This window comes from Zea mays, chromosome 4, assembly GCF_902167145.1.
Source record: "Zea mays cultivar B73 chromosome 4, Zm-B73-REFERENCE-NAM-5.0, whole genome shotgun sequence".
Taxonomy (NCBI): Eukaryota; Viridiplantae; Streptophyta; class Magnoliopsida; order Poales; family Poaceae; genus Zea; species Zea mays.
This window is the reverse complement of record NC_050099.1, coordinates 166,899,984-166,922,415: the sequence shown is the minus strand read 5'-3', so window position 1 is coordinate 166,922,415 and position 22,432 is coordinate 166,899,984. Positions and strand designations below refer to the sequence as shown.

Sequence of the window (22,432 nt, the reverse complement as noted above, 5' to 3'; positions counted from 1 at the left end):
GAATGACTGCTCTAATATCAGCACGCAAGCCATCCACAAATCGAGTAGTAAAATACAGAGGATCAGTGATAGTTCCATAAGCAGCAAGACGGTCAACCAGGGTCGAAAAGCGGTCTACATATTCTGATACAGAACTAGTTTGCCGAATACGAAACAGTTGACGCAACAGGGATTGATATTGATCCTTGCCATAGCGCTCAACTAGCAACTGACAGAGAAGAGGCCAGTGCAGAGTAGGAAACTTGCGCTCTACTGACTGAAACCAGCAGGCGATAGTGGGAGACAAGTGCATCGACGCAATTCACACCCACACCTCCGGGTCTACTTGATACATGTCAAAGTACGTTTCACAGCGAGAAATCCATAATTTCGGATTTTCGCCATCAAAGGCTGGGAAATCCAACTTTGGGAGTTTGCCAAATAGCCTAGACTGAAATTCAGAGCATGGTGCGTGGTGCTGATGAGAATCAAACAATGACCCTGAATACTTAAGAGCATCCGAAGGATGGGGAATTGAGTGCGTACCCTTGACCGGGTCAGGGAGGTAGGTCATGACCGACCCATAACCCTGATCCCGGGGATGAGAATCCACGCGGTGCCCCATTGGGCCAGCAGGTAGTGGACCAATCGGTGCACGAGGAACACCGGGTTCAGGTCGCTGGAGCAGCCCTGCATCGGATCCAGCGAGCTCGAGAGACGATCGGTCCCACTGCTTGTTCAACTTGCGGAGCTCCAACTTGATGTCTTCCATGGCCGATTCCAATCGAGGACGCCATGATCCGAGGTCCGCTTGACCTTGCTCGAGCGCGAGGAGACGCTCCTCCTTGGCTACTTGCAGATCCGCAAACTTGGACTCCCACTTGGCGTCCATGGCGCCGAACTTTTTCTCGAATTCGTCGAGGATCAGCTTGGTGTTGGCGTCCATCGCTCCGCGATGTCGCTGGAGGCGGGTGTAGTAGTCGTGCGGTGGATCCGTCGCCAGATCGAAGATGCCCTTGAGGATCGGTGAATCTGATACCAGATGTTAACAGAATAGCTAGGAAGGGGTAGAGAAGTAGAAGAACAGGCTAGGAACTGGATACGAGGAGGAGCCCGGCAGCAGCGGCAGCCAGGCGGCGGTGTTACTTGAGACAGAAGAATTCAGTTATTACAATGTTCATGTCCCCTCTCTGATTCTCACAGCGTTACATACCCAAGCTAGGCAGCTACAGCCTACGACATCCACTCTAGACCTTTCAGACGAACATTCTCAGCTCGAGCCCTTTTACTGCGCCTTGGCCCATCTGTTATCTCATGTCTTGGCCCATCTTCCACCGTCTCTTTACTAACAGTGAGGTGACGGCAGGGCCAGGCCACCACGGTCGTCGTCGCGCCCGCACCAGCCAGCATGCGTGGCCGGCCGCTCGCTTGCTCGCGAGACGGCGACGGGCAGGTGCCGCGACGCTGGAACGCATGGCGCCCAACGCTGGAGCAGGCGAGCGCGAGGAATTCGCGATGCGTCACGCACGGGAGTTCCTCTCTCTCGGGGTCGCGCGGCTTCCCAGGCGCTGCGCCGGGCTGGGATCTCTCGGCCCGGCACGACCGCGCGTGTCGCCGCTCACCTACGACCGCGCGCGTCGTCGTTCCCCGTGTGAAGGGGACACGCCTTCTCGGAGCCGGGGACGTACAACAACAAAAAAAAAGAAGGAGAAGCGTGGCCAACTGCGCGGTGGTGGCGCCACGTTTGCCCGTTCCGCCGTTCGTTCATTGGGGTGGGTTGCTGTTCGTCCGACCAAAGCTTGTTGATGCAAAACTAACAAGTAGCATTATACTCCACGTAAGTGTTTCTTTCGGCACGTGGTGGCCATGGGATACTGAAATGTGACCTACAGTGTATACTGCACGAGAAGCCACTGCCCTGAAGGCGCCGGAGGCCATTGCATGCACACAGAACTACACAAGGGATGCGGCTTTAGGATTAGAGATGCTGGAACTTCCATTTCCAGAAAACGTGACTCGGCAGAAACACTAGCTCCTCGCTCACACGGTGATCGAGAGGTAGATTAGGGCACGTCTGGTATGGCTTATCCTGAGCTGCGGCCGGGTTCAACGTTATATATACTTACTAGTAACTGGCGCGCGCTAGCGCGCGTTCTTATTTGTGTTTTAAATAATAATAGAATTACTTAGATGAGTGATAGAAATTGATTTAATAGGTATTTATACATGTAAAATGGTATACAATTTTCTTTCTAAAGTAAAGGCGGAGAGGAACTTTAGAGGCAATTTTGTCAGGGTTTTCTTTAGCTCGAGGCACGTCATCCTATGAATTAATAGCTAATATGGCTAGACAACCGAAAAGAAAAAAACTCATACAAATACACATGGAGGAGCACGTGTAACTATCTATATAACAAATATAGAGGTATCACTCAAGAACTTCTATAGCATAAATCATTCACGTAAGCAGCGAACAGAAAGTTATAGAACTGGATAAAAATTGAAACATGATACTAATAGGGAAAGCAAACAATAGATAATATATCAGTACTAACGAAACAATGCAAATTTATACAAAAGAAACGATTAGTACGAATTTTTTTTCTTTTATTCTTTGTTCCTATTTGGTTTGATGTCAAAACAAAGAACATAGTATTATTTGTTCAAAAGTTTGCAAGTCAAACTTAGAGATATGAAATGTTGACAATGTTATTATACAATGCGATTAATTACAAAGTGCACCTACAGTTAAGAAGATAAATAGAGCACATAAACATATTATGAATGTACACTAAAAGAGATAACACCTTATGGTGATCAGTGAATGCATGATGACCATTTTTCAATTCAACATAGTTACTATATATTTTGAATAAGTTTGTTTTATTAGTTGCAATGAACATGTCACAGTGGTTCTTTTTAGATCAATAGCGTTGGCACACATATGTTATCTAGAAACTATTGAATAAAGACTTGTGGCATCGAACATCTGCAGCGATATTCTTTTTTATGAAATTACATCAAACAAAATTGGCCATATACTTAAAAAATGCAAACTTTTTTTAATAGCATTTGCAGGCGCTAGACGATAAAACCAAAAAATATTGTAGTTCATGAGCAATTCAGTTAGCAGCAAGTAGCAACATAATGATGATGAGTTAACTGATTTGTAAAGTTGATGTCTTGTGCGTATAGATACAGAAGAAGAAGGAAACGAAAAGAAAAAACAGATTTGCACATTGATAGGCGGTGTAAATCGAACGATTACGGACCAATTAATTGTGCTCCATATGTGCAACGGGGAAGCAATAACCTACAACATGCTCGATGCTTAGCGATTTACGGAAATTTATCAGAACGAAGCTCTGTAGTGGGAAGTAAACTATACATTGGGGGGCAGGGAGCGATGCGAACGCGTGTGTTCTCACTGTCCCTCGTCGTCGATGAGCAGTTGAGCACTAATGGTGTGGGAGCGCCTATAGCGACAAGGTAGAGGTCAACACTAACACCAAGGAGATACATAAATGTGGAATCTGCGTTTGGGGATGGGCTGATGGGAGTTGGATTTTGTGCCTGCGTTAGGCAGCGACATGATTGGGAATGGGAGCGCTGGGAGGAGAGCAGATGGACTGCGGGCCGGCAAACACGCGGAGGTGAAGGGTGCACGGTGTGGGGACCGTCAAGACGCTCTTGCCTATGGAGACCACGACGCTTCCCCTTTCTCCCGTTGTCAGCTGCGCTTCTGCTTACTGGAGGACATCCATGGCGTGGGTAGGAGCGTGGACGTGCTGGGAAGGAGAGGCAGCGGGGCGCGAACGGCAACCAGGGTCGGCACCATGGATCAAGAAGACGACGGCTCGCCGGATTCCCCTTTTTGACTGCGCGCCCGTTCAACTTATTTTTGGAAGAGTATCGACCCGTGGTGACGACGCGGCCCATTACCACCGCAGCGACATCTGAAGAGGGGGGAGGAGGCAGTTCCTGTCGGGCGGCGCGCGTTGCAGCGAAGGGACGCAACATCTCGGGGGGCACTCGAGCAAGCGAGGAAGCGTTTGAGGTAAATACGACGGTGATGGGGGGTGAGGGGAAGGAGGATGAAGTTCCTGCCTGCCGGCGTGCGTCGACGAATCACCCGGGCGGTGCTTGAGGGCGGAGGCGTGGGATTCGTCGAGCTGAGTCTAGAAGCTACCGGGAGAGACTGAAGCACGAAATAACTTTTAAACTTGTCAACAAATTCATGGCCGCGAATTTCCAGGAGCATAATGTTGCAATGGACACGGATATATATATGTATATATATATTTAACTAAATCTATCTTCCAAGCCGTTGAGCTCCCCTTCTTACCGAGCCAGAGCAGTCTGACTGAAGTTCACCACAATCGATACGCTGGCTGCTTCCAGTTCCCGGAACTGCGGCAAGCCATCCAAACCGAACACACGCACCTAGGCGACGTGCCGCCGGCCAGCATCGCCCGGACCCAGCCAAAAGCCATGGAAATTGAGACCCCCAACGTGATGATGCACTACGGGGGAGGCGCAGCCTCCTCGGTGACCGGCACGTGGTGGCGCGATTAATCTATTGAACGGATTACTTCTTCCGTGCGAGCCACACAAGGCTCTCCATTGTCGACACGGGGATGAGGACCTGGAGCAGCATGGCGGCGAGGAGCACCAGGACGATGTCGCGCGCTCACATGTTTGCGATCTACAACAATCGAAAGTGGAGACAAGGATGGCTGGAGAGACGTGGGTTGCAGTGGGAGAAGGAAGTAGGGGAAAGAGGTGGAACCACGAGCGGGTGGCACAAGTTTCGGCGACGACCATGGGCGAGCAGGCGGGAGCTAGGCAGCGGGAGCTAAAGGATTTCATAGAGCGGTGGGAATGTGGGAGAGAGGCGCTGGCCAATTTATGGGAGGAAGAAGAGCCTAGAAATGATTCGTGGAAGGAAGAAGAGCCTAGAAACGTTGTTGCTGGGAGCCGTCGAAAGCTTGATCGGTGTCCGTTCGACAACGATCCAACGGTCTTAAGAAAAGTGATGATGTGGACTAATATGGCGCGATCTTTCCTTCCGTGCTTAATATATAGAAAGCTCCAACTTGATGTCTTCCATGGCCGATTCCAATCGAGGACGCCATGATCCGAGGTCCGCTTGACCTTGCTCGAGCGCGAGGAGACGCTCCTCCTTGGCTACTTGCAGATCCGCAAACTTGGACTCCCACTTGGCGTCCATGGCGCCGAACTTTTTCTCGAATTCGTCGAGGATCAGCTTGGTGTTGGCGTCCATCGCTCCGCGATGTCGCTGGAGGCGGGTGTAGTAGTCGTGCGGTGGATCCGTCGCCAGATCGAAGATGCCCTTGAGGATCGGTGAATCTGATACCAGATGTTAACAGAATAGCTAGGAAGGGGTAGAGAAGTAGAAGAACAGGCTAGGAACTGGATACGAGGAGGAGCCCGGCAGCAGCGGCAGCCAGGCGGCGGTGTTACTTGAGACAGAAGAATTCAGTTATTACAATGTTCATGTCCCCTCTCTGATTCTCACAGCGTTACATACCCAAGCTAGGCAGCTACAGCCTACGACATCCACTCTGGACCTTTCAGACGAACATTCTCAGCTCGAGCCCTTTTACTGCGCCTTGGCCCATCTGTTATCTCATGTCTTGGCCCATCTTCCACCGTCTCTTTACTAACAGTGAGGTGACGGCAGGGCCAGGCCACCACGGTCGTCGTCGCGCCCGCACCAGCCAGCATGCGTGGCCGGCCGCTCGCTTGCTCGCGAGACGGCGACGGGCAGGTGCCGCGACGCTGGAACGCATGGCGCCCAACGCTGGAGCAGGCGAGCGCGAGGAATTCGCGACGCGTCACGCACGGGAGTTCCTCTCTCTCGGGGTCGCGCGGCTTCCCAGGCGCTGCGCCGGGCCGGGATCTCTCGGCCCGGCACGACCGCGCGTGTCGCCGCTCACCTACGACCGCGCGCGTCGTCGTTCCCCGTGTGAAGGGGACACACCTTCTCGGAGCCGGGGACGTACAACAACAAAAAAAGGAGGAGAAGCGTGGCCAACTGCGCGGTGGTGGCGCCACGTTTGCCCGTTCCGCCGTTCGTTCGTTGGGGTGGGTTGCTGTTCGTCCGACCAAAGCTTGTTGATGCAAAACTAACAAGTAGCATTATACTCCACGTAAGTGTTTCTTTCGGCACGTGGTGGCCATGGGATACTGAAATGTGACCTACAGTGTATACTGCACGAGAAGCCACTGCCCTGAAGGCGCCGGAGGCCATTGCATGCACACAGAACTACACAAGGGATGCGGCTTTAGGATTAGAGATGCTGGAACTTCCATTTCCAGAAAACGTGACTCGGCAGAAACACTAGCTCCTCGCTCACACGGTGATCGAGAGGTAGATTAGGGCACGTCTGGTATGGCTTATCCTGAGCTGCGGCCGGGTTCAACGTTATATATACTTACTAGTAACTGGCACGCGCTAGCGCGCGTTCTTATTTGTGTTTTAAATAATAATAGAATTACTTAGATGAGTGATAGAAATTGATTTAATAGGTATTTATACATGTAAAATGGTATACAATTTTCTTTCTAAAGTAAAGGCGGAGAGGAACTTTAGAGGCAATTTTGTCAGGGTTTTCTTTAGCTCGAGGCACGTCATCCTATGAATTAATAGCTAATATGGCTAGACAACCGAAAAGAAAAAAACTCATACAAATACACATGGAGGAGCGCGTGTAACTATCTATATAACAAATATAGAGGTATCACTCAAGAACTTCTATAGCATAAATCATTCACGTAAGCAGCGAACAGAAAGTTATAGAACTGGATAAAAATTGAAACATGATACTAATAGGGAAAGCAAACAATAGATAATATATCAGTACTAACGAAACAATGCAAATTTATACAAAAGAAACGATTAGTACGAATTTTTTTTCTTTTATTCTTTGTTCCTATTTGGTTTGATGTCAAAACAAAGAACATAGTATTATTTGTTCAAAAGTTTGCAAGTCAAACTTAGAGATATGAAATGTTGACAATGTTATTATACAATGCGATTAATTACAAAGTGCACCTACAGTTAAGAAGATAAATAGAGCACATAAACATATTATGAATGTACACTAAAAGAGATAACACCTTATGGTGATCAGTGAATGCATGATGACCATTTTTCAATTCAACATAGTTACTATATATTTTGAATAAGTTTGTTTTATTAGTTGCAATGAACATGTCACAGTGGTTCTTTTTAGATCAATAGCGTTGGCACACATATGTTATCTAGAAACTATTGAATAAAGACTTGCGGCATCGAACATCTGCAGCGATATTCTTTTTTATGAAATTACATCAAACAAAATTGGCCATATACTTAAAAAATGCAAACTTTTTTTAATAGCATTTGCAGGCGCTAGACGATAAAACCAAAAAATATTGTAGTTCATGAGCAATTCAGTTAGCAGCAAGTAGCAACATAATGACGATGAGTTAACTGATTTGTAAAGTTGATGTCTTGTGCGTATAGATACAGAAGAAGAAGGAAACGAAAAGAAAAAACAGATTTGCACATTGATAGGCGGTGTAAATCGAACGATTACGGACCAATTAATTGTGCTCCATATGTGCAACGGGGAAGCAATAACCTACAACATGCTCGATGCTTAGCGATTTACGGAAATTTATCAGAACGAAGCTCTGTAGTGGGAAGTAAACTATACATTGGGGGGCAGGGAGCGATGCGAACGCGTGTGTTCTCACTGTCCCTCGTCGTCGATGAGCAGTTGAGCACTAATGGTGTGGGAGCGCCTATAGCGACAAGGTAGAGGTCAACACTAACACCAAGGAGATACATAAATGTGGAATCTGCGTTTGGGGATGGGCTGATGGGAGTTGGATTTTGTGCCTGCGTTAGGCAGCGACATGATTGGGAATGGGAGCGCTGGGAGGAGAGCAGATGGACTGCGGGCCGGCAAACACGCGGAGGTGAAGGGTGCACGGTGTGGGGACCGTCAAGACGCTCTTGCCTATGGAGACCACGACGCTTCCCCTTTCTCCCGTTGTCAGCTGCGCTTCTGCTTACTGGAGGACATCCATGGCGTGGGTAGGAGCGTGGACGTGCTGGGAAGGAGAGGCAGCGGGGCGCGAACGGCAACCAGGGTCGGCACCATGGATCAAGAAGACGACGGCTCGCCGGATACCCCTTTTTGACTGCGCGCCCGTTCAACTTATTTTTGGAAGAGTATCGACCCGTGGTGACGACGCGGCCCATTACCACCGCAGCGACATCTGAAGAGGGGGGAGGAGGCAGTTCCTGTCGGGCGGCGCGCGTTGCAGCGAAGGGACGCAACATCTCGGGGGGCACTCGAGCAAGCGAGGAAGCGTTTGAGGTAAATACGACTGTGATGGGGGGTGAGGGGAAGGAGGATGAAGTTCCTGCCTGCCGGCGTGCGTCGACGAATCACCCGGGCGGTGCTTGAGGGCGGAGGCGTGGGATTCGTCGAGCTGAGTCTAGAAGCTACCGGGAGAGACTGAAGCACGAAATAACTTTTAAACTTGTCAACAAATTCATGGCCGCGAATTTCCAGGAGCATAATGTTGCAATGGACACGGATATATATATGTATATATATATTTAACTAAATCTATCTTCCAAGCCGTTGAGCTCCCCTTCTTACCGAGCCAGAGCAGTCTGACTGAAGTTCACCACAATCGATACGCTGGCTGCTTCCAGTTCCCGGAACTGCGGCAAGCCATCCAAACCGAACACACGCACCTAGGCGACGTGCCGCCGGCCAGCATCGCCCGGACCCAGCCAAAAGCCATGGAAATTGAGACCCCCAACGTGATGATGCACTACGGGGGAGGCAGGGCCAGGCCACCACGGTCGTCGTCGCGCCCGCACCAGCCAGCATGCGTGGTCGGCCGCTCGCTTGCTCGCGAGACGGCGACGGGCAGGTGCCGCGACGCTCACTACAGTAAACGAGGACATTTCCGACGGCTAAAACCGTCGGACATAAGAACTAAGCCGTCGGAGATAAGCTATGTCCGACGGCATTAACTTATCTCCGACGGTTTTAAGCCGTCGGAGTTAACGCGTCGGAAATAGCGTTATGTCCGACGGCTGCCGTCGGACATAAGATATGTCCGACGGCCCTATCCAACCGTCGGAGATAAGACGGAGTAACCGTTTTAACCGTTGCCTGGGCCCACAAATACTACGTCCGACGGCTTAAAGCCGTCGGACATATTCTATATGTTATGTCCGACGGCTTTAAGCCGTCGGACATAACACAAAACTTATGTCCGACGGCCTGCGCTATGCCGTCAGACATAACGTTTTTCAGAAATTGCACAAAAATCTGAATTTTAAAAAATCTGACATTTTCAAATACAAAACAGAATTCATACACATATACACATTCACATTAACAAATATACTCACATAAGTATACACATTCACAAATATAATCACATAAGCATTCACATTCACAAAATTTAACATAACAACATAGTTCCAAATGGTTGCAATAAGTGTTTACATAAACATAGTTGTCCAAACTCCAAAATGAACATTATTTCGACGGGTAGGCTTTCACATGAAAGGTTTCAACAAGTGTTTTACATCAGTATCACTCATATCCATCGCCACCTCCTCCGGCTGGACTATGCGTGCTGAAAAGATTGTTCACCCACGAATGTGTTGTGTCGTCCTGACCAGACCCATCTCCAGGTGCGGCAACTGAAGCGGGTGGTGTCTGAAATCCCTATAACACAAGCACATGAAATAGTAACCACTCAGTTGTTCATTTAAACACATAAGACATCTATGAACATGTCACACACGCATATGTGTACATACCATAGGGAATTGTGACGGAGGCGGAGGCGGTGGTGGAGGCGCCAACATTGGCATTGGCAGTGCAAAGTCCGGAGGCGGCATCCCATATGTCGGCATCGGGACGCCCGCTTGTTGGGCTAGTTGCTACAAATTATATACAAGTCATTGTTGAGCAAACAAGATACACATCAAGTGTTTTGCAAAATAAGCTACAAAATGTTAGTTCAACTTACCGAGAGAAGAGCTTGATTTTGGGCCTGGAGGCTTGCATAATACTCGTCCCTCTTCTTCTGGTACTCGGCTTGTTGTCTCTGGTATTCAGATTGTTGCCTCTGGTACTCCAATTGATCCCTCAAGACTGATTGATGGTACTCTGCCTGTTGACGCAACACTGCAAGCTCTATCTCATGGGCTGCTGATCGTGAACGGGACGACTGTGAAGACGACGATGTGGATTGTCGTCCACGGCGTCTCAGCTCTCTGGAATCAATCGTAGAATCAAAAATACCCAACCTACAAGAGTGAACCATGCACTTAGTATAGTAACTCATGCCTTAGTTGAATCGCAAGCATATGATGACAATTTTGAAAACCAAATCAAATAATCTCACCGTCCATGGGCTTGTCCTCCTGCACTAGCATATGCTGCCTGAGGGTCGATTGGCTGGCTCCTCCAATCGTACTCCTCCCCATGGCGTTGAACCATCTCCTGCCCATACGAAGCCTGGAGGCAAACAATATCAAATATAAGTGCATAACCCCTATGCCATTGCAAACAATATCAAACACATAATAGAGTATCAAAAACTCACTAGACGGTCGGTGGCCGTCTGAGTGCATAACACATCAGGATTCTGAGGATCAGAACCCCTATGGCCTTGCATATACACCTCAACATCCGTGGGCGTACGGCCGGATTTGACTTCCTGTACATAAAAGTTATATTGACACATTTCTATGTAATTCAAAGTTACGACAAACTGAGACTTACCATTCGCTTAGCCAAGCGCACATGACCATCACCACCGTAGTTGTGGAACGACTCAGTTCCACGGTTTCCCCTGTTCCTTTCGGAAATGGCACGAAAATCAGGGGAACCCCACCATCTGCACAATGCCCGATAACCGTCTGATCGGGTGGCCATCCATGGCACCGACACCTACATGAAATTTTTTAAATAAAGCAAGCAAATACATGGCTTCGTGCGATATGAGAGGCAACAACCTGTTTACCTCTAGGTATTGCTCCTCCGTCAAGTAAATTGATGACCACTCGGCCTTTGTATTTGGCATCGGTCGATCATCAGCATTTGCTCTGTACCATGCCTTTATAGCCTGAATTCGTGCATAGTACATTGCATCTGCAACGACATCGTTCGCGTTATACTCAAACACGTAACGAGCGTTCATATCATATGATCCATCGTCCGGCAACTTGTACCGTTTCTGCAAAAACCATAGTGTTATCATAAAAGCAAACATATATGGAATAACTAAAATAGTATAAACAAGTCATACCCAGAATGCATCCCAAACTAGTGCTTGTGTGTTGCCAAACGTTCTACAGACACCATAGCGATAATGCTCCCAAGTGGTGGCGGGGACAGACTCGCCAGTAGGCAAAGTCACAAGACCAGGCCAATGCAGACGAACAAGATTACCAAGAACCATGTTCACCTGCCTGTAGTGTCCTGTGCCTGTGAACGAGTCGTCGATCCAAGTCCTGCAAACAGAAACCAATGTAGAAATTAAAACATAACTTTCAATAACATTTAAGCAAAGATATGTCACTCACTTTCCACTAGGCTTTATCACAACCCGAGATTCCGGTGGAAGCTCTGGAGGTGGTCCAACAAAATGTAGCTTCCTCGTTCTCTTAACTCGAGAAGTTCCAGACCCAGCTGCAGAATCTCCACCAGCCCCAGAATCCCCAGCCCCAGAATCTCCACCAGCGTCGTCTCCAGCATCATCTCCCACATTATCTCCACCATCATCTTCATCATCATCTCTTGCATGATCCTCTACCACTGGTTCCTCAATTTCAGCATCCTATGAAACAAATAACTTACATCATACAATATTAAGTAACTCAAATAATGTAATTTAACAACTAACTTACATCTTGTGGAGGCAAATGTTCTGCCAGCGCTCTCCGTCTGCTCATGGTAGAACCTGTGCCCTGAAAAACTGAATCCTCACCCCTCGAGCTGCTCCTCGAGCTACTCCTCGACCCAAGCAAACTACGAGCTAAAGACTTCATTTTCTTTGACATCCTATTTTAACAAAAACAAGTTAGTACATAAATCGACAATAAAATAATAAAATATGCAATAAATTCATAAAATATGCAATAAAATCATGATCCATACTCGTCAATCGTAATCGTAATCAAAATCAGGATCTAGTTGCTTTCGTCGATGTAATGGACGCCAAGTAGCTTTCTTCTTTCTCGTCACTCGTTTTCTTTTTGGAGGAACCTCTACATCATTTTGATCGCCTAATAAAGATTCTTCCAACATTTCAGTTTGTACATTAAACGTGCTTGTAAGTTCTTCGTCTTGGAAAATCTCAGCAGCCCCCACTTCCTGCTCGATTTGACTTTCAACATAACCAGCATCACCAGGAGCATATAGTCGTTCATGAGGATTAACTTTGTACACTACCCTCCAATCAACCAAACCGTTTTTCTTAGATGGATATGTCATATAATACACCTGCTCGCATTGGTGGGCAAGGATTATAGTGTCGTGGCCTTTTAATCTATCGTTGTGTTTGACTTCCACCATGCCATATTGATTTTCTCGCGTTGTATTTGGAGAAAACCAATCACAATCGAAGAACACCACTTTGAGTTGTTTATCTCCAAAAAACTTGTACTCGATTATATCATTAATGACTCCATAATAATTAGTCACCTTCCCTTCATCATCGACAGCTCTAGTTACAACTCCGGAGTTTGTCGTGGCTGCTAGAGGATGATCATCTTCGAACCTTGTGGAACGGAATCTAAAACCATTGACATCATACCGACCATAACGTCTGCCAGTTATTGCTCCTAGGTATAATTGTCGAAGGTCCGGGTGTATATTGTCATTTTTATCTACATAATCTCGAAACCAACACAAGAAATTAAGTCCCCCATCTTTTCCCTCTCGACGAATCTGGTCACGTTCACAACCAGAGATGCAATTTTGAGAATCAAATTCCCTGTTAGTACAAGGAAACAAACCTTTTAGTATCACAACACAAATTCTAGCGCCAATGACTAAAATAAAGTTTACACTTACAGGAGAAACTGACTCATCTCTTCCATGTTGTTATACATGTAGAGTAAAGCAGTCTTCCATTCGTCGTTGGTGAAACAGTATGTTGTGCTGGGTCCTACAGTTTTGCCCCTCCATTGAAAAATTTCAATATCACTAATAGGGGGCTCGTCGACATGATACCGCAACGTATGGGCATTGACATTGTGTTCCTCTGCAAAGTACAGGCCCGTGAACGATGCTATCTCTTTGTATTTGAATTCTTCAGCGATGCACCCTTCAACTCGTCTCTTATTACCAACCATTGCACGTAGCTTCTTTAGTGTCCTTTCGATGTGATACATCCATCTATATTGCACAGGACCTCCTACCTTAGCTTCGTATGGTAGGTGAACAAGTAGATGTTGCATCGGATTGAAGAAACCTGGTGGAAATATTTTTTCAAGTTTGCATACCAAAATCGGTATTTCTTGCTCAAGCTTCTCCATCATCTCTTTCTTTATTTCTTTGGCACAAAGATGTCTATAAAAGTAGCTTAGCTCCGCTAATGCTTTCCAGACATCATTTTTTACAAAACCACGAAACATAACAGGAAGGAGTCTTTCCATTATTATGTGGTAGTCATGACTCTTCAACCCAGAAAACTTGCCCGTCTTCAAATTCACAGACCTTCTAAAGCCCGCGGCGTAACCATCTGGGAACTTTAAATTTTTCAACCATTTCATCAATTGTTTCTTCCTTTTAGGTTTAATACTGAAAGGAGCACGTGGCTTCTTCTGATTCTCTCCTATCTCCATAGTTGGTCTTCTACAGATTAAGGCCAAGTCTTTCCTTGCCTTAGGGTTGTCTTTTGTTTTGTCGGTGATATTCATGCAAGTGCTGATAATGCTTTCACCCATATTTCGTTCCTGGTGCATGACATCAATGTTATGCATTAGAATCAAGGCTTTCATATAAGGGAGTTCCCATAGACCACATTTGTGAGTCCAATTATGCTCGGTTCCATAACCTTCAAAACGATTTCCATGTTCGTTTAGTTTCAAATCATTAAGTCTCGCGAGAATCTCTGGACCACTTAGACGCTTGGGTGGTCCCCTCGTCACAATCGTGTCCTTTTTAAAAGCGTTCCTATCGAACCTGAACGGGTGATCCTCTGGCAAAAAACATCTATGACAATCGAAGTAACATATCTTTCCACCAAACTTTAGTCGAAAGCATAAAGTGTCTTCAACGCATATAGGACATGTCAAAATCCCATGACAACTCCATCCAGCAAAGATACCATAAGCCATAAAATCATGAATAGACCATAAAAACGCGGCTCTCAAGTTGAACTTCTGTTTCTTGTAACAATCGTACGCCTCGACTCCTTCCCACAAAATTTTCAATTCTTCAATCAGGGGTCTCATCATCACATCGATCTTTGTTCCAGGATGATCTGGACCAGGTATTATAAGACACAAGAAAATAAATTCATATTTCATGCAAAGAGCTGGTGGAAGGTTGTATGGAACAGCAAAGACGGGCCAACATGAGTACGACGTTGCAGTTACATTGAATGGCGAGAAACCATCTGTTGCCAAACCGAAGCGGACATTCCGCACTTCATCAGCAAAGCTGGAATCAAAAGCATCTAGTGCCTTCCATGCATCTGTATCAGCTGGGTGCACCATGACATTTGGATTCTCACGTACCCCTTCTTTGTGCCACCTCATGTGTCTGGCTGTATTCTTGGAGATGAACAAACGTTTCAACCGAGGTATGAGAGGCATGTAACGAAGCTGCTTACGTGCAATCTTCGTAGTCACGGTCAAACCATCGTCGTTTTCAACCTCAACGAATCTACGCTCACCACATACAGTACACTTCTTCTCACCTGCGGTCTCCTTCCAGAAAAGCATACAATTATTTTCACAGACATCGATTTTTTCGTAGTCCATACCGAGGCCATATAACAGTTTTTTAGACTGATACATGTCCTTTGGCATCTTGTGATTCTCCGGAAGTACATCACTTATCAAGTTCAAAAGTTCCTTGTAACAGTTGTTTGAGAATGCAAACTTAGACTTAATAGCCATAAGTCGAGTCACAAATACAAGGACGGTCACTTTTGTGTGCTCATGCAACGGCTCTTCGGCAGCTTTAAGGAGCTCGAAGAACTTCTGAACCTCAGGTGTAGCTGGATCCTCAAACTCTGTGGGTTGACCGGGGTTCTCCGAATCGACGGTTAGAAACTCATGGCGTACATCGTCAAGCATCTCTTCCATCCTATCGTAGTCCTCCTCTTCATGTGACTGAACTTCCGATACAATACGAGGAGGTGGGTCCTCACCGTGGTGCACCCACACCTCATAGCCTGGCATATAACCGTTCTTGCAAATATGTATCGACATAGACCTCCTGTCAAGGAAATTAATGTTCCGACACTTGCTACAAGGGCACCTAACATCGGTTCCAGTCTCTGACCGAGCAAAAGCATGGTCGAGAAAAGCATCAGTCTTGGCCACCCACTCACTTGATAGAGCACCTCTTTTCTTCCAACCTTCATACATCCATCGACGATTCTCCTCCATACTAGATACGAGACGTTAACTTAATTAGATAAGTAATGCACGGACCATCCGTTTTTACGAAGAAATCACGCCCCTACATCTGTAGGAAAGGATAGGTCCTAAACCCACCCAGGAGTGACCGACGAGGCCGTGTTTATGACAAAACATGTGGTCGTGCGAAATTTCGGCAGCATAACCCCGCTGTTCTCCAATCGCACGCCTAAAAATGGTGCAATTGGAGAACAGAGAGGTTATGCTGCCGTAACTAAGCAGGAGCACATGCTTTTGTCATAAACACGGACTCTGTCGGTCACACCAAGGCTGTCCAATAAAGGGACAATTCCGGCCCAACATACCTCACATGCGTCGCTTGTAAGGTGTGTTGGGCCGAAACGGGTGACGCCTAGGTTTCATTTGTTCACACTACGATACACTATGATTAACTATAATCATCGTGCATTATTAAATAATTACACTAATAAACCACAATACAATATTACATACGAAATAACATTGTTATAAATGACAAATCATATAAAATGACCTTATTTCCGAGGGCATAATAATTACCCTCGGAAATTAAAAATTTAAATTATCTAAAGTACCACTAAATAAACTAAAACAAGCTACTTTAATTACGTAATCAAATTTTGGCCGTCGGACATAACAAACTAAACAATCAAATACATTCATACATACACTTCTAATCAAATACATTAATACAAACATACAATTCTAATCAAATACATTAATACAAGCATACAATTTTAATAAACAAAATTGCTAATTAAGTATACTCACTTAGCGGGTGTGGAGAGCCGGCCGGCGATGGGCGCACGGGCGGGCGGCGGGCGCACGGGGCCGTTGGCCGGAGCACGGGGCGGCGGCGACCGGCGAACGGGGCGGCGGCGGCGGCCGGAGCACGGGCGTGGCGGTGGCCGGAGCACGAGCTCGGGGCGGTGGTGGCCGGAGCACGGGCGTGGCGGTGGCACGAGCGTGGCGGTGGTGGCCAGAGCACGGGCGTGGCGGTGGCCGGAGCACGAGCTCGGGGCGGTGGGGCGGCGGCGGCCGGAGCACGAGCAGTGGGGGCGGGCGGTACGGCGACCGGGCGGGACGGCGACGAGCGTGGCGGCGACGAGCGTGGCGGCGACGGCGGCTTGCTCCTCGGACGGCGGAGGCTTGCTCGGCGGCGGCGGCAGAGAAGACAGAGACGCGCGGTCGGGTGAAACTGAAGCCGCGCGGGTCGGATCCGCGCGTTAAAAAGGCTTATGTCCGACGGCTCGGTACGAGGCCGTCGGACATACGCTTATGTCCGACGGCCAGGGGGCGAACCGTCGGACATAAGCGTTTGTCCGACGGCCAGTCGTACAGCCGTCGGCTATATATTGCTATTTTCGACGGCCGCTGCTGGCCGTCGGACATAACCTTATGTCCGACGGTTGCCTACGGGGCCGTCGGACATAAGACGACCGTCGGAATTTTATAGTTTTACTGTAGTGGCTGGAACGCATGGCGCCCAACGCTGGAGCAGGCGAGCGCGAGGAATTCGCGACGCGTCACGCACGGGAGTTCCTCTCTCTCGGGGTCGCGCGGCTTCCCAGGCGCTGCGCCGGGCCGGGATCTCTCGGCCCGGCACGACCGCGCGTGTCGCCGCTCACCTACGACCGCGCGCGTCGTCGTTCCCCGTGTGAAGGGGACACGCCTTCTCGGAGCCGGGGACGTACAACAACAAAAAAAAGGAGGAGAAGCGTGGCCAACTGCGCGGTGGTGGCGCCACGTTTGCCCGTTCCGCCGTTCGTTCGTTGGGGTGGGTTGCTGTTCGTCCGACCAAAGCTTGTTGATGCAAAACTAACAAGTAGCATTATACTCCACGTAAGTGTTTCTTTCGGCACGTGGTGGCCATGGGATACTGAAATGTGACCTACAGTGTATACTGCACGAGAAGCCACTGCCCTGAAGGCGCCGGAGGCCATTGCATGCACACAGAACTACACAAGGGATGCGGCTTTAGGATTAGAGATGCTGGAACTTCCATTTCCAGAAAACGTGACTCGGCAGAAACACTAGCTCCTCGCTCACACGGTGATCGAGAGGTAGATTAGGGCACGTCTGGTATGGCTTATCCTGAGCTGCGGCCGGGTTCAACGTTATATATACTTACTAGTAACTGGCGCGCGCTAGCGCGCGTTCTTATTTGTGTTTTAAATAATAATAGAATTACTTAGATGAGTGATAGAAATTGATTTAATAGGTATTTATACATGTAAAATGGTATACAATTTTCTTTCTAAAGTAAAGGCGGAGAGGAACTTTAGAGGCAATTTTGTCAGGGTTTTCTTTAGCTCGAGGCACGTCATCCTATGAATTAATAGCTAATATGGCTAGACAACCGAAAAGAAAAAAACTCATACAAATACACATGGAGGAGCGCGTGTAACTATCTATATAACAAATATAGAGGTATCACTCAAGAACTTCTATAGCATAAATCATTCACGTAAGCAGCGAACAGAAAGTTATAGAACTGGATAAAAATTGAAACATGATACTAATAGGGAAAGCAAACAATAGATAATATATCAGTACTAACGAAACAATGCAAATTTATACAAAAGAAACGATTAGTACGAATTTTTTTTTCTTTTATTCTTTGTTCCTATTTGGTTTGATGTCAAAACAAAGAACATAGTATTATTTGTTCAAAAGTTTGCAAGTCAAACTTAGAGATATGAAATGTTGACAATGTTATTATACAATGCGATTAATTACAAAGTGCACCTACAGTTAAGAAGATAAATAGAGCACATAAACATATTATGAATGTACACTAAAAGAGATAACACCTTATGGTGATCAGTGAATGCATGATGACCATTTTTCAATTCAACATAGTTACTATATATTTTGAATAAGTTTGTTTTATTAGTTGCAATGAACATGTCACAGTGGTTCTTTTTAGATCAATAGCGTTGGCACACATATGTTATCTAGAAACTATTGAATAAAGACTTGCGGCATCGAACATCTGCAGCGATATTCTTTTTTATGAAATTACATCAAACAAAATTGGCCATATACTTAAAAAATGCAAACTTTTTTTAATAGCATTTGCAGGCGCTAGACGATAAAACCAAAAAATATTGTAGTTCATGAGCAATTCAGTTAGCAGCAAGTAGCAACATAATGACGATGAGTTAACTGATTTGTAAAGTTGATGTCTTGTGCGTATAGATACAGAAGAAGAAGGAAACGAAAAGAAAAAACAGATTTGCACATTGATAGGCGGTGTAAATCGAACGATTACGGACCAATTAATTGTGCTCCATATGTGCAACGGGGAAGCAATAACCTACAACATGCTCGATGCTTAGCGATTTACAGAAATTTATCAGAACGAAGCTCTGTAGTGGGAAGTAAACTATACATTGGGGGGCAGGGAGCGATGCGAACGCGTGTGTTCTCACTGTCCCTCGTCGTCGATGAGCAGTTGAGCACTAATGGTGTGGGAGCGCCTATAGCGACAAGGTAGAGGTCAACACTAACACCAAGGAGATACATAAATGTGGAATCTGCGTTTGGGGATGGGCTGATGGGAGTTGGATTTTGTGCCTGCGTTAGGCAGCGACATGATTGGGAATGGGAGCGCTGGGAGGAGAGCAGATGGACTGCGGGCCGGCAAACACGCGGAGGTGAAGGGTGCACGGTGTGGGGACCGTCAAGACGCTCTTGCCTATGGAGACCACGACGCTTCCCCTTTCTCCCGTTGTCAGCTGCGCTTCTGCTTACTGGAGGACATCCATGGCGTGGGTAGGAGCGTGGACGTGCTGGGAAGGAGAGGCAGCGGGGCGCGAACGGCAACCAGGGTCGGCACCATGGATCAAGAAGACGACGGCTCGCCGGATTCCCCTTTTTGACTGCGCGCCCGTTCAACTTATTTTTGGAAGAGTATCGACCCGTGGTGACGACGCGGCCCATTACCACCGCAGCGACATCTGAAGAGGGGGGAGGAGGCAGTTCCTGTCGGGCGGCGCGCGTTGCAGCGAAGGGACGCAACATCTCGGGGGGCACTCGAGCAAGCGAGGAAGCGTTTGAGGTAAATACGACGGTGATGGGGGGTGAGGGGAAGGAGGATGAAGTTCCTGCCTGCCGGCGTGCGTCGACGAATCACCCGGGCGGTGCTTGAGGGCGGAGGCGTGGGATTCGTCGAGCTGAGTCTAGAAGCTACCGGGAGAGACTGAAGCACGAAATAACTTTTAAACTTGTCAACAAATTCATGGCCGCGAATTTCCAGGAGCATAATGTTGCAATGGACACGGATATATATATATGTATATATATATATATTTAACTAAATCTATCTTCCAAGCCGTTGAGCTCCCCTTCTTACCGAGCCAGAGCAGTCTGACTGAAGTTCACCACAATCGATACGCTGGCTGCTTCCAGTTCCCGGAACTGCGGCAAGCCATCCAAACCGAACACACGCACCTAGGCGACGTGCCGCCGGCCAGCATCGCCCGGACCCAGCCAAAAGCCATGGAAATCTAGACCCCCAACGTGATGATGCACTACGGGGGAGGCGCAGCCTCCTCGGTGACCGGCACGTGGTGGCGCGATTAATCTATTGAACGGATTACTTCTTCCGTGCGAGCCACACAAGGCTCTCCATTGTCGACACGGGGATGAGGACCTGGAGCAGCATGGCGGCGAGGAGCACCAGGACGATGTCGCGCGCTCACATGTTTGCGATCTACAACAATCGAAAGTGGAGACAAGGATGGCTGGAGAGACGTGGGTTGCAGTGGGAGAAGGAAGTAGGGGAAAGAGGTGGAACCACGAGCGGGTGGCACAAGTTTCGGCGGCGACCATGGGCGAGCAGGCGGGAGCTAGGCGGCGGGAGCTGAAGGATTTCATAGAGCGGTGGGAATGTGGGAGAGAGGCGCTGGCCAATTTATGGGAGGAAGAAGAGCCTAGAAATGATTCGTGGAAGGAAGAAGAGCCTAGAAACGTTGTTGCTGGGAGCCGTCGAAAGCTTGATCGGTGTCCGTTCGACAACGATCCAACGGTCTTAAGAAAAGTGATGATGTGGACTAATATGGCGCGATCTTTCCTTCCGTGCTTAATATATAGAAATACCTGAACTGTTTGCTATTGAACTCATGGGCATGGGCCGTGATGCCATTATCGTTGGAATTTTAGATAAGGCCCTCAACGAGGGAAGGAGGTCTATGATTACTCTATGGGCCTCTCGCGCCCATCAGAGCCCATATTATCGGTTTTTCCAGACGGAATCCCCCAAAGTTTCGATAAATATCCAAAAATTATTATTTGTCACAGTTTAGTTTAAAAATACACTAACATGCGATAAATATCCGAGAATTATTATTTATAGGGTGGAATTTACGAAATAAGAAAGACCGCTGGATATCTATATCTATACTATATTTAAAGCACCAGTTTCAACGGTCGTCACGCGTCATCTTTTTACAAATAACCCCTTACAACTATTTCAAATTAATCTGTTGCACGGCTATAGATGGCCAAACGGCGGCCCGGCATGGGCCAGACGCCCACGGGCCACAACTCTGGCCCAGACACGTTATGCCGGCCTGCTGATTGTGCCGGACCAGTCCGTTAGCCCGTCGGCCCATTTGATTAAATAAAAGTAAAATGTTAAAAATGGTGTATTAGGTGGGGTTCAAACCTATGCTCTGATGAAAGAAAGGCGAGAGACACTGCGTGAAGCTGTCTAACCAGTAGAACATTACGCTCAGATGTTTTTAATATTGAATATAATTGTATATATGTATATACGTTTTTTATAAAATAAAAAATAATCGTGTTGGGCCGGGCCAGCACTACGGGCCGAGTCTACAGCCCAAGCACAGCACAGCGTTCTTGGCTCTTGCAAGCATTAGGTCGTTTCTGAGACCACATTGGCGCAATGGGCTCCACGGTATTTGAGGTTGCTGAATTGGATGGAGCAAAAATGATTTGTCACACTAACAATAAGATGAAAGGTTATTTATTGGTTTTAAACGTTAGTAATTGCTACGAAGTATCATAATTTATATGGAGCGCATCCAATTTTTATTAATGGCTGATTTTAGCAATCACTCTATATTTTGATCTATCTTTTTTATAAGTTTGAGTTTATATGACTTATGTTAGAAACTTGAGCTCACAAACTTTCTCTTATTTAGTCTCTGTATGGTGGAATTATGTCATTTTATAATCTCTGTTTGTTCAATCAGTCATTGTGAACTATCTTCTAATCGCTCACTTTATTGGCCGTGTTGTACCAAGATATATTGCATGGAGTAAACAATAACATCAGTTAGCCAAATCAAAAAATATTATACGGAAAGCGGAGACAATCAATAAAAAATCTTGAAATCTTTTTGATGGATAGTTTACGTGGGTTTGTAAGCCGTCGCAACGTACGGACAATCGACTAGTATGTTAAATATACGTGTGCGACGCGATGGACACAGCTAGAGAAGCCGTGTGCATTTTGCCCACTACATTTTCAGCATTACATTTTCAGAATTAGTACGCGCGTACTTAAGATGACAACGATGTATCGATGTCCCATTCAATAGTTAAAGCAGTGAGTCGAATCATGACAAGTTTGAAGTTGATTCCTTCAAGATACATACAAGATCAGACGCCGTGGGATTTACACTTTACAGTTTCGTTTTTTACTAAAGTTTGACATTTATATTTTTTTTAAATTTTGGAACTGAAATATATGATTTTTCATATCGTCTACTACCGAAAACGGGAAAAATAGACGTC

At 46.9% G+C, this 22,432-nt stretch overlaps 1 long non-coding RNA gene across 1 annotated transcript; it reads right to left on the bottom strand.

Moving 5' to 3' along the window:
* Window positions 1-9,410: 9,410 nt before the first annotated feature.
* On the bottom strand, window positions 9,411-9,960 carry LOC103653983 (uncharacterized). The gene is made up of 2 exons (XR_565847.4): window positions 9,845-9,960; window positions 9,411-9,749 (listed from the first exon to the last, which is right to left on the bottom strand). It is a non-coding gene; the product is annotated as an uncharacterized lncRNA (long non-coding RNA).
* Window positions 9,961-22,432: the final 12,472 nt, after the last annotated feature.